Source organism: Lampris incognitus, chromosome 19, assembly GCF_029633865.1.
Source record: "Lampris incognitus isolate fLamInc1 chromosome 19, fLamInc1.hap2, whole genome shotgun sequence".
Classification (NCBI taxonomy): domain Eukaryota; kingdom Metazoa; phylum Chordata; class Actinopteri; order Lampriformes; family Lampridae; genus Lampris; species Lampris incognitus.
This window is the reverse complement of record NC_079229.1, coordinates 22,646,758-22,656,170: the sequence shown is the minus strand read 5'-3', so window position 1 is coordinate 22,656,170 and position 9,413 is coordinate 22,646,758. Positions and strand designations below refer to the sequence as shown.

Below are 9,413 nucleotides of genomic sequence, written 5' to 3'. Positions count from 1 at the left end.
TTTCACCTCACTGCAGCCACCAGATTTCAACCTCAAAATAAATATGTATTCATGATGCTGAGCAATTATGGATAGCAAGACATTGTGATTTGTCTTTTAATACAAATGATTTTTTATAAATAAATCTTTCATCTGATAAACGCTACCCAAGCAATAGTGTCACATGTTAATGCCTGTTCTTTTACAATCGTCATATTTACTGTTGTTTTTGTGGCCGAGAGCTCCAGGGCACACACATTTCACTGCGTTTGAATTTATGTACATGGTACTTCATGACAAACATGACAAACTAACTTTAGGCTTCTCCAGATAAGGCTGTAACAAGAGTTCAACAAGCACGATATTTATACTGAAAATATTTATTTTTACATGAATACAAACATCCTTCAGGTACTTTCCACAGCTGGTGCATTTAAACAAACATAAGACCTGTACCATCATATACAACCATCAACACAAACTCAGGTTCTATTCAAGTTTAAAATGAGAGACTAGGCTGAAGGCCACATAATAGAGCATTCATAAATCTGCCAACATTGCACATCTCTCAGTAGAACTCAGTCATTCCGGTAAAAATATGAATGCTAGTGTGTCCAAGCACTTTTGTCTACAGACATGATATATACAAAAAAAGTTTTAAAAAAAAAGAAAAAAAAGTTGGTCCCCACTGATCCAAGATGCTCCGATTCCGACAACTGCTCCCTGTCTGGTTTAGAGTAGGAACTCTGATACTTGGAAGTGAACCCATCCCAAGCAAGGAGATGGTGGTGGGAAAGATCCTCCCACAACAGCACTGGCAAGGCAACTCTGTTTCATGGTGAAAGAATCTCTGGGATTCCCGGTAGTCAAACACCAAAGCAGTTACCAGTGTCACAACATGTGTCCGTCAGTCATATGGTAACTGTTATACTGCCCTCCTCCTGCTCCTCATCCTCTTCCTCCTTAATGTGTAGATGAGGTCTCTTAGCCGGAAAAGGTTCTGGGGCGATCAAGGGGCCAGCAGTGTTGTCAAGTTCAAAGTCCTCACAGGACAAGATTGCCTGGGTACCTTTAATTCAAACATGTAGAATTCCATTATATATGGACTGACTATATTGTGCCAAAATGATCAAAAAACACAGCTTTCCTGTCTGTAAACTGCAAGGGTCCCTATTTCAAAATAATGTAGCAATGTTTGGCATGCACTTCTGACAATAATCAAGAGAGTTCCTGAAGATATATTTCTGTGAGACTACAAACCTTTAATGTGATGGTGCAGATTTCCCATGGAAAGCTGTGTGCCAACCGCTCTTCTGTTTGGAGGTTCAGTCTGGCAGTCCACATGCCTTACAAGGGCAGAAGTTTGTGATGAGCCGGCCTAAATGAGGGGATGAAGAGTGTTTTATGTATACATTAACCAGAATATTTTCAATGACATCATTCATGATGGAAAGGCAAAGGACTGAAGTTACAAGAAGTTATGCCAAGAAAAATCAAGACTTTTCACATCATGAAGTCACACAAGCTGCAAAACCACCTGCTACAATCTGCCTTCTGTGGGCTTCGTCTTGCCTACAGACACGTCTGCTTTATATACTTTTTTAATACATGAAAATATCCTACACCAGATGAAATAAGACATCTGCAGCATTTACTTAAGATCATTATTAATGTTCTCTAAATGGGAAGAACAATCATATAGCTTAGAAAACCAAACAAATAATCAACTTGACTTCCATGTTATTAGGAAACATGTACTTTTTTATTCTTCATTTGAAAAGAACAGAGTAATAATGTTGTCAATAAAAGATATACACGCAAAGGCATATACAAGAGCAAAAGGAGAGATCTAACATGTGCAATCTTGAAAACATTTGAACATGAGTGGAATTAAAAAAAGTTCTGAGGTCGGTAGACTTCCATAACAATGTTGGGAAACTGGAGAACGATGCATAAGAGCAATTACAAAAATGACCCTAATAATACACAGGTCTCCATCACCCCACTGAGCAGTGGAATTCAAACTATTCCTAGAGACTCCCAGCCATTCTACATATTTGTTCATATTCAGACTAGCACACATAATGCAATCAGTCAAGGCCTTGCTGAGTTTTTCACTAAATGCATCAGGTGTACTAGCCCGACTATGGACAAATATATGGAATGGCTGGGAGTCTCCAAGAATAATCTGAATACCACAAGGTAACAACAGAAAAGCAGCAGCAATGTGCAGGTTGGACTGTGGTATTCCACATACTTCAGTACACGAGGTCCATGTTCTAGCATGGCCTGACTCACACTCCCATTTCACTTTCATTTGAGACCCCATGCAAGACAACTCTCTTTTCTCAATGACTTTGAGACAAGTGTGGTAGAACTTCATCAGCTCAAGCACCTTTGACTCAGAGACTGTAGCCTTTGGCTCTTGCCAGCCCTGCTGCCTCCTTCCCTTATTTGAGCCCCTGATAGAGGAAGTGCTGGAATTTGATTTGGGGTCTGGTTGGAAGCCGTAGTCAAGGGGAGCCAAAGACTCAGGCTAATAACTGTTCATACTTATAGCCTCTCTCGATGAGCCAGGGTGGCACTGAGGCAGATGATGCTGACTTAGGTGAACACAGAATGGTGGAGAATTGAGGAATGGAAGAAATCACACTGGCGATAACCTAGAGAAAAAACAAATCTAAGTGAAGCAACTGAATGGTCAAAAAGTTCACGAAGTGATTATTATTGCAATAACAGGAGGAAAATAAAGAGATAACAGTGTAGACTGGCTAATATACAGACATGTTGCTCATTGTTCCTGCCCGACTCAATGTGGACCCTTAGAGTAATGTAGAGAGGGTCTGCTTTGAGTATCACAAGCCAAATATTCACTAGAAAATGAGATTACTTAAGATGATGAGTGATCAATATAGCCTTGCAGATGCTCCATTTACGGTTGTTGAAGTGTTTATCACAACAGTACATTATCCATCACAAAACGACGGCGCTAAGACTGCGTATCGTGTCCCAACCAAAAAAAAAAGTATAGACGTGGTTAGTGGCTACCAAAGTGTAAGAAAACGTGAACGCCTATGGTCATCTTGCCATCACGCACATAGCCAGAAATAAGACAATCAATGGTTTTAACATCTTTTGACTCTTACCTCAGTTCGGTGTATTTCCTGGGGTCCAGAAGTTGTCGATCCTTCCACGCGTCTCTGGCCACCACCACCACCACCCACGCCGCTGTCTTTCCCCAACAGCTGACCGGCTAAGTGGTGCTCCAAGTCTTCGGGGTGGAAGTGTTGGCTGCACACCAGAATGGATGCGTCTCCGGTGTGTCCACTGCCAACGCGGGATTATCGATTACCTCAAGCCATCTCTTACAAAGCTATGGGTATCGCCGCGATATGACGTGGAAACTAACGCCGTTCGGTTCGGAATAAAATGTGCATCCGCAAACCACGCACGACGTCGGCGCCATTATCGACGCGACGACGATTCTTGCCAATTTATTATTGTCGTCGTCTCGTGTCGTTCTTCTCACCTCTCCGACTAACAATGTTTACAAATCCAGAGTTGGTTCGCCGCAGGGGCAAGCGTTGAACCAATGAAAACACACATTGTAGGAGGGCAACCCCGCCCCCAGGGGCAAATGTTCTGCAGTGAGGAGTACTTGCAAATGTGTTATTATGAAACCCACTGCTTTTCTGGGCACTGTCTCTGATTGGCCAGTACTCGCACCCGTTTTCCGCGAACTCTGCCTCTGATTGGCTAGTACTCGTCGCCTCCGTTGGTTAGGTTGGCTAAGGTTAGGGTTAGGGTGGAGTTAGGGTTAGCCAATCAGAGATAGAGTAGGGGCGGGTCTTCCTAGTCTTGCCCAGAAAAGCAGTGGGATCCATAATAACGCCTTGCAAATCCATCCCGTTTCGCCTTGCCCACCTTCGGGGAAGGGGCTTTAAAACACAGGGAGTTGTGGGAACTAGAGTTCGGTTTCTTCGCCTCACTACTGGGACGGCGCAAACTTTAAAGGAGCGAGAAATATATCTTTTTAATCAGACGTTACCTCTTGCCCCCAGAGGAAACCATTCATCAGAAGGCCAGGGAAACACGTGTCTTCTTTTTGAATCATGTTCCATCGCATAACAATAAAGGTTTGTAGTCTCACAGAAACACATTGTGGTACCTTTCAGTCAAACCTTACTGGTTACCGCTCGCTCGGAAAGTACGGGATACTTACTAAGTGCAAAACCTATGTAAAAAAAGGGGGGGGTCCTAGTGTGAAACAATGGTCGGGCATAAACACAAAGGCTAGTATATTCCAGTAAACTGCACAAATCACTTTATGCAAACTTCAACAAGCCATACTGCACTGGAGTTAAACTATACTACAAGGCACTGTTTGCTCTCTTTTGTCAGCTTTTTGTCACTTAACATAAGCGTGTAACCTGCCACGTTAACTGCAGCTCTGATACGTACCAATCTCTTTCACACTCCACAACCAGGATGGGAATGCGATATCTGGGGGGGGGGGGGTACCCACATGTCTATTCATTGCAAATAATATAATCGAGTCACGCTTACTGATTTCAAGTCTTCGGTCGGGTTAACGCTGCATCCACTCGGGGTCGCTCGGTCTAAACCCCCTGCCTCTTCCTCTCTTCTTTGATTCAGCGGACGCACAGACCATCTCATGTGGTCTGTTCTTCCTTTTTGCTGCCCGGTGATATATAAAAGAAGCAATAAGTCATCTTCGTCCTCCTCGTCGTCGTCGTCCTCCAAGGATGACAAACACACGTTCTTCAGCAGTGATAGTCTAGCCTGGTTGTAGTCTGCCGCCATGTTTTCGTGTGGAAGGAAACGGGACTTTCTTTTTTTAGGGAGTATGGCGTCTGCACACCGGAGACTGATGGGTAGCTGCAGACAAATATGGCGCTGGAGCGTGAGCGGGTCGACACCCATCCCCATCCATAGGGAAACTATATTTCACTTGTTTTCACAGTTCCCATTCAAATTTGTTTTGGATTGATATGCAAGACTATAAATGGAAAAATGGGTACTAATGTACGGATTACTGAATTTGATGTGATGTTATATTTTGTTTTATGGGAGGGACTGCAATATTAACTATATAACTCAGCTTTTGATTATTCTTGGTAAATTCCACATCCACACATCTAAATGGTCTGACTCCAAATCCTGCTTTCATCGATTTGTTGTTTAACTCAAGCAGTACGACACCTTCATTGAAAAGGTGAAAAACAAAAAAAGCTATAAACATTTTCGATATCTTAAAGCAAGTACATTTTATATGAACTTAGAACGACTTAAACCGAGTGGACTTTGAACTCCCTTGGTCTGTACAAAGTTGGGGTTTTTTTCCTTTCTCTATGACAATCGTATACCTCTTTATTGTAAATAAAGTTTTTGGGGAAAAACTAGTCTGGCCAACCGGCTACACGGGCGCCATATTGCCTACCAACTCCTCCACCCCCAAAATCCGCCACCTCGTCGTCCGGCTCTGAACTGTTCTGGTTCCGGGCATATGTATGGTTACTTCGCATCACTTCCGCTGGTGAAGTTTCCTCGACAGAAGTTGCAGTTCTCTATCGAGATGACCTGCGGTGCTTTTCGCCTTTATCGCGACTAAAGGCGAAGACAGTTGGGATAGCGCTTGGCTTGAGTTGCTTTCGACCATCCGGTTTCCTTTCGTACTGGGTCTCATCAAAGTGATCCTGAAAATTATAATCACGGTCATGCTAGAAAAAAATGGGATATGAGCAAAAGATCAGTTCACCTTCCGCTGATTCCCTTTGCTTCGCGGAGTGCAACGTTTACACAACACAGAAGGCAGAGTCGAAACGCGTCTGTAGTGTAACCGGTTATTTTCTTACCCGGTGCGGGATCCGATACGGCGTGTGCTGCGCCACAAGGCGACATCACTAACCGCTCGGCTAAAGGGTCAGACCCGTTAGCTAGGGACTAACGTGTCTTATTAGTAGTTCACAGTAGCAAGGGGTCTGTAAGGTTCGTCCCATGTGTGTATGAAATAAAGAGCATAATAAAGTAATCTTGAGTGCAGATTAAATTAAACTATTGCTTTTGTGTTCATTTTATCTTCAACTTGCGGCGAATAACGTGTGTAAACATCAACACAAACGTTTGTTGGATTATGCTCTCTAGCCTAGCTAACGTTATTTGTGTTGGAGCCTAGTCCAACAGTGGGACATTCAGCTCAAACCGGTCTCGAGGCATAATATGCCTATGTCCCGTCTCGAGACATATCTCTCGAGACATTTGTCCACCTCTGGACGTTTTGCTCCTAACCGACATTTGGGACATTTCTGGATCGCCTATCTGAATGAGAAGGTAAGGAAGTGTTCGCGACTAATTAATTAATAATTCTGTTGAAACAAAAATAAAGTAGTGGGCCTAGCTATAGAAAGCTGGGTGTTTCATGAACAATATTGTAACGAATTCGGGGGGACAACGCAACCACAGGAGCTGCCACGGCCGGGAAGCGAACCCGTATCGCCCGCACCGCAGGAGACATCGCTAACCGCTCGACTAAAGAGTCAGACCCGCGAACCAGCGTGTCTTCTTATATATTCAAGTTACAATATTATATGTTGTTTTCATTAGTAATGACGCGATCGGGGATTTACGTTACTTTGACTCTTCTTTTTACAGCTCGTTCGTACCGAGCCTGTGAATCTCCTGCTCTCTTGGAACTGGAGTTGGCCAACTCGGGTCCCAGATGTTGGGATGGGGCAAAATCAGGGTGGGTATCGTCAGGGCTTGGCCGACCTGCATAATAATAATAATAAAAAAGATAAACATCTAACTGACCCAGCAAACATTTAGACGTCTAATCGACGTCTTTTAAAGGTCATTTTTGAACGTCCAATTTTGGTCCGTGGTGGGTGCAGACTGAGTTTTTATGACGTCTTCTGGACGTCCAATTCTGACATCCACAGGACCTCTATATAAGGGCTGATTCTAATCCAAATGTGGTCATTTTGGACGTCTTTTCAACGTCAAATTTAAACTTATTTTAGACCACTTTTTAATACTGCTTAATCAGTGCATACGCCCCCATTTTCAGACAGTGGCCCATTTTCTGTCAATTAAAGGACCAGGTTGCCGTAAAAACAAGTTATTTGTAAAAAAAATCCTCAATTTTCTGAGCTTGGCAAAACAAAAAGTAAGTCTCCAGCCCCTTCCTAAGTTTTGTTATGATTTAAAAATGACAAGCTAAAAATTCATAAATCACAGGAACCAGATAGAGACTTACTCCAATACCTTTTTGCTCGGGAATTTATGCACAAAAACTAGTTGCCATTATTTTTTCCAAAACAGGAAGTACATTGAAAAAATTATACTTCCTGTTTTGGAAAAATGAATGGCGACCAGTTTTTGTGCATAATCTCCCGAGCAAAAGTCTCTTTGAAAAAGTCTTACTCATTCCTGTGATTTTCTTTGAATTTTTAAAAAATTTTGCTTAATCGTCGTTTTTAAATCATAAATCATAGGAAGGGGCTAGGGACTTTTTGTTTTGCCAAGCTCAGAAAATTGAGGAATTTTTAGAAAGACTTGTTTTTACGCCAACCTGGTCCTTTAATTGCAGGACTACAGATGTTAATACTATTCCTAAGGTAATTTCCAGGTAATGCAACATTTATCCTATTGTAAACTACTAATATGACACGTTAGTCCCTATCTAACGGATTCGACGCTTTAGCCGAGCGGTTAGTGATGTCGCCTTGTGGTGCAGTACTCCCCGTATCGAATCCCGCACCGGGCGAGAAAATAACCGGTTACATTGGTGGCAGCAGTGGGATCCGGAAGTGTGCAGATCCTCAGAAGTATCTTCGGAGCGCGGAATGACAAAGCGCGAGGGCGCGCTTCTGGGGAGGGTGACGACTGTAAACTACTAATAAGACACGTTAGCCTCTAGCTAACGGGTCTGACCATTTAGCCAAGCGGTTAGTGATGTCGCCTTGTGGGGCAGTACACACCTTATCGAATCCCGCACCGGGCAAGAAAATAACCGGTTACACTATTTTAAGTACAAATTGCATTTAGTTAAAACACTTGCTCTAGCTGGGCTACTGAGAGGGGGTAGGCTCTCTCGCCGTCAACATGACTACCGTACTGACCCTAGCCTTGTTATAAGATTGTCATGATGACCGTCTTGGTCAACAAACTGACCGTGAGCTAAAATCAACAGAAAATATAGCTAGCTATAAAAAACGTTTGATTTCTCAAGAAAGTATACAGACTGTATATATTCTCTCTTCCAATTACAAAGCTAGTTAGTAACGTTAACGTAGCTAGCTAGCCGGCGAACTATGAAACGGATAGCCTCTCTAGCCTCGTGTCACCAGTCTCCCACTACACAACGGCAACGTAACGTTAGCTAGCGGCTGAAACGGATACACAATCTCCCACTACACAACGGCAGCGATGTTAATTCTTACCTGTAATAAAATGTCTCCCATAAAGCCGGTCATGAATGGATGGTTTCCATCCTCCTCCCAGTCCGGCACAAGCAAGTCCTCCTGGCAATGTCACTACCTTTGTAACGTTAGCGGTGCTCTTCGTCCGTTTTACCCTCTGTACCCACAGACTTCGCTGGGTAGATTTAGATTTATCAGCTGGAAAACGGAAAAAGCCTAAAAACTTGTTTGCCGGGGTACATTTGGCATTGCAGCCCCACACACAGCACGCTTTCGGCATTTTGAAAATGAATTTGTCTGTTCAACTAGTGCTATCTAACCGTTATGTACGTTAGCTACAAGGCACTACCCAGCTACTAGAATCCACCCGGAAGTAGCTTGGCGCTCTTTGTTTACAAACATTCTGATCTCACGTATTGAAACGCCAGTTAATGCTCATGGCAATTTGCATATGGAACCGATTGTTTTCGGTGATTAGGCCACGGTATTGTTTATATGGGTGTGGATACTTGCAGTCAGTTGAGACTGAAGAGGTCATTTAGATGAGTGATGAAACGTTTCTCTCTCAATAAACGTTGTGTCCAGATGAACCGATTCAACTTTCTGTGAACTCCAAGACTGCTGCATCTGTTGTATTACATCCCCATTACAGCAAAGATTTGTGATGCTGTGCTCAAAGGGGAGGGTGGACTGATTCTAAATGGCGGTCTCCTCCATAGAATTGGTCCATTAAAGCAGAGAAAATGAATTAAAATAACAGAAACTGCCATTTATGTCAAAGCTTTGTACTTGATCATGTCCAGATGAGTTATATATCACATGCCGTTATTCCTTCATATAAATCTATATTATCTACAATAGTAAGAACAATGTATTGCAAGATGAGGGCACACAAATGACATGTAATTTCTATTAGTAAAAAAAAAATCCATTAGACTGCAAACAATGCAGGTATTATATTTGATGTGTACAGTCACTGTTCTTAGTTTGAAA

At 42.7% G+C, this 9,413-nt stretch overlaps 1 long non-coding RNA gene across 2 annotated transcripts; it reads right to left on the bottom strand.

Moving 5' to 3' along the window:
• Window positions 1-210: 210 nt before the first annotated feature.
• Window positions 211-4,791, bottom strand: LOC130130053 (uncharacterized). Of its 2 annotated transcripts, XR_008812094.1 has the most exons (4): window positions 3,126-3,604; window positions 2,533-2,642; window positions 1,240-1,357; window positions 211-1,048 (listed from the first exon to the last, which is right to left on the bottom strand). It is a non-coding gene; the product is annotated as an uncharacterized LOC130130053 (long non-coding RNA). The 2 variants fall into 2 exon arrangements; XR_008812095.1 differs by lacking the exons at window positions 2,533-2,642; window positions 3,126-3,604 and adding an exon at window positions 4,546-4,791.
• Window positions 4,792-9,413: the final 4,622 nt, after the last annotated feature.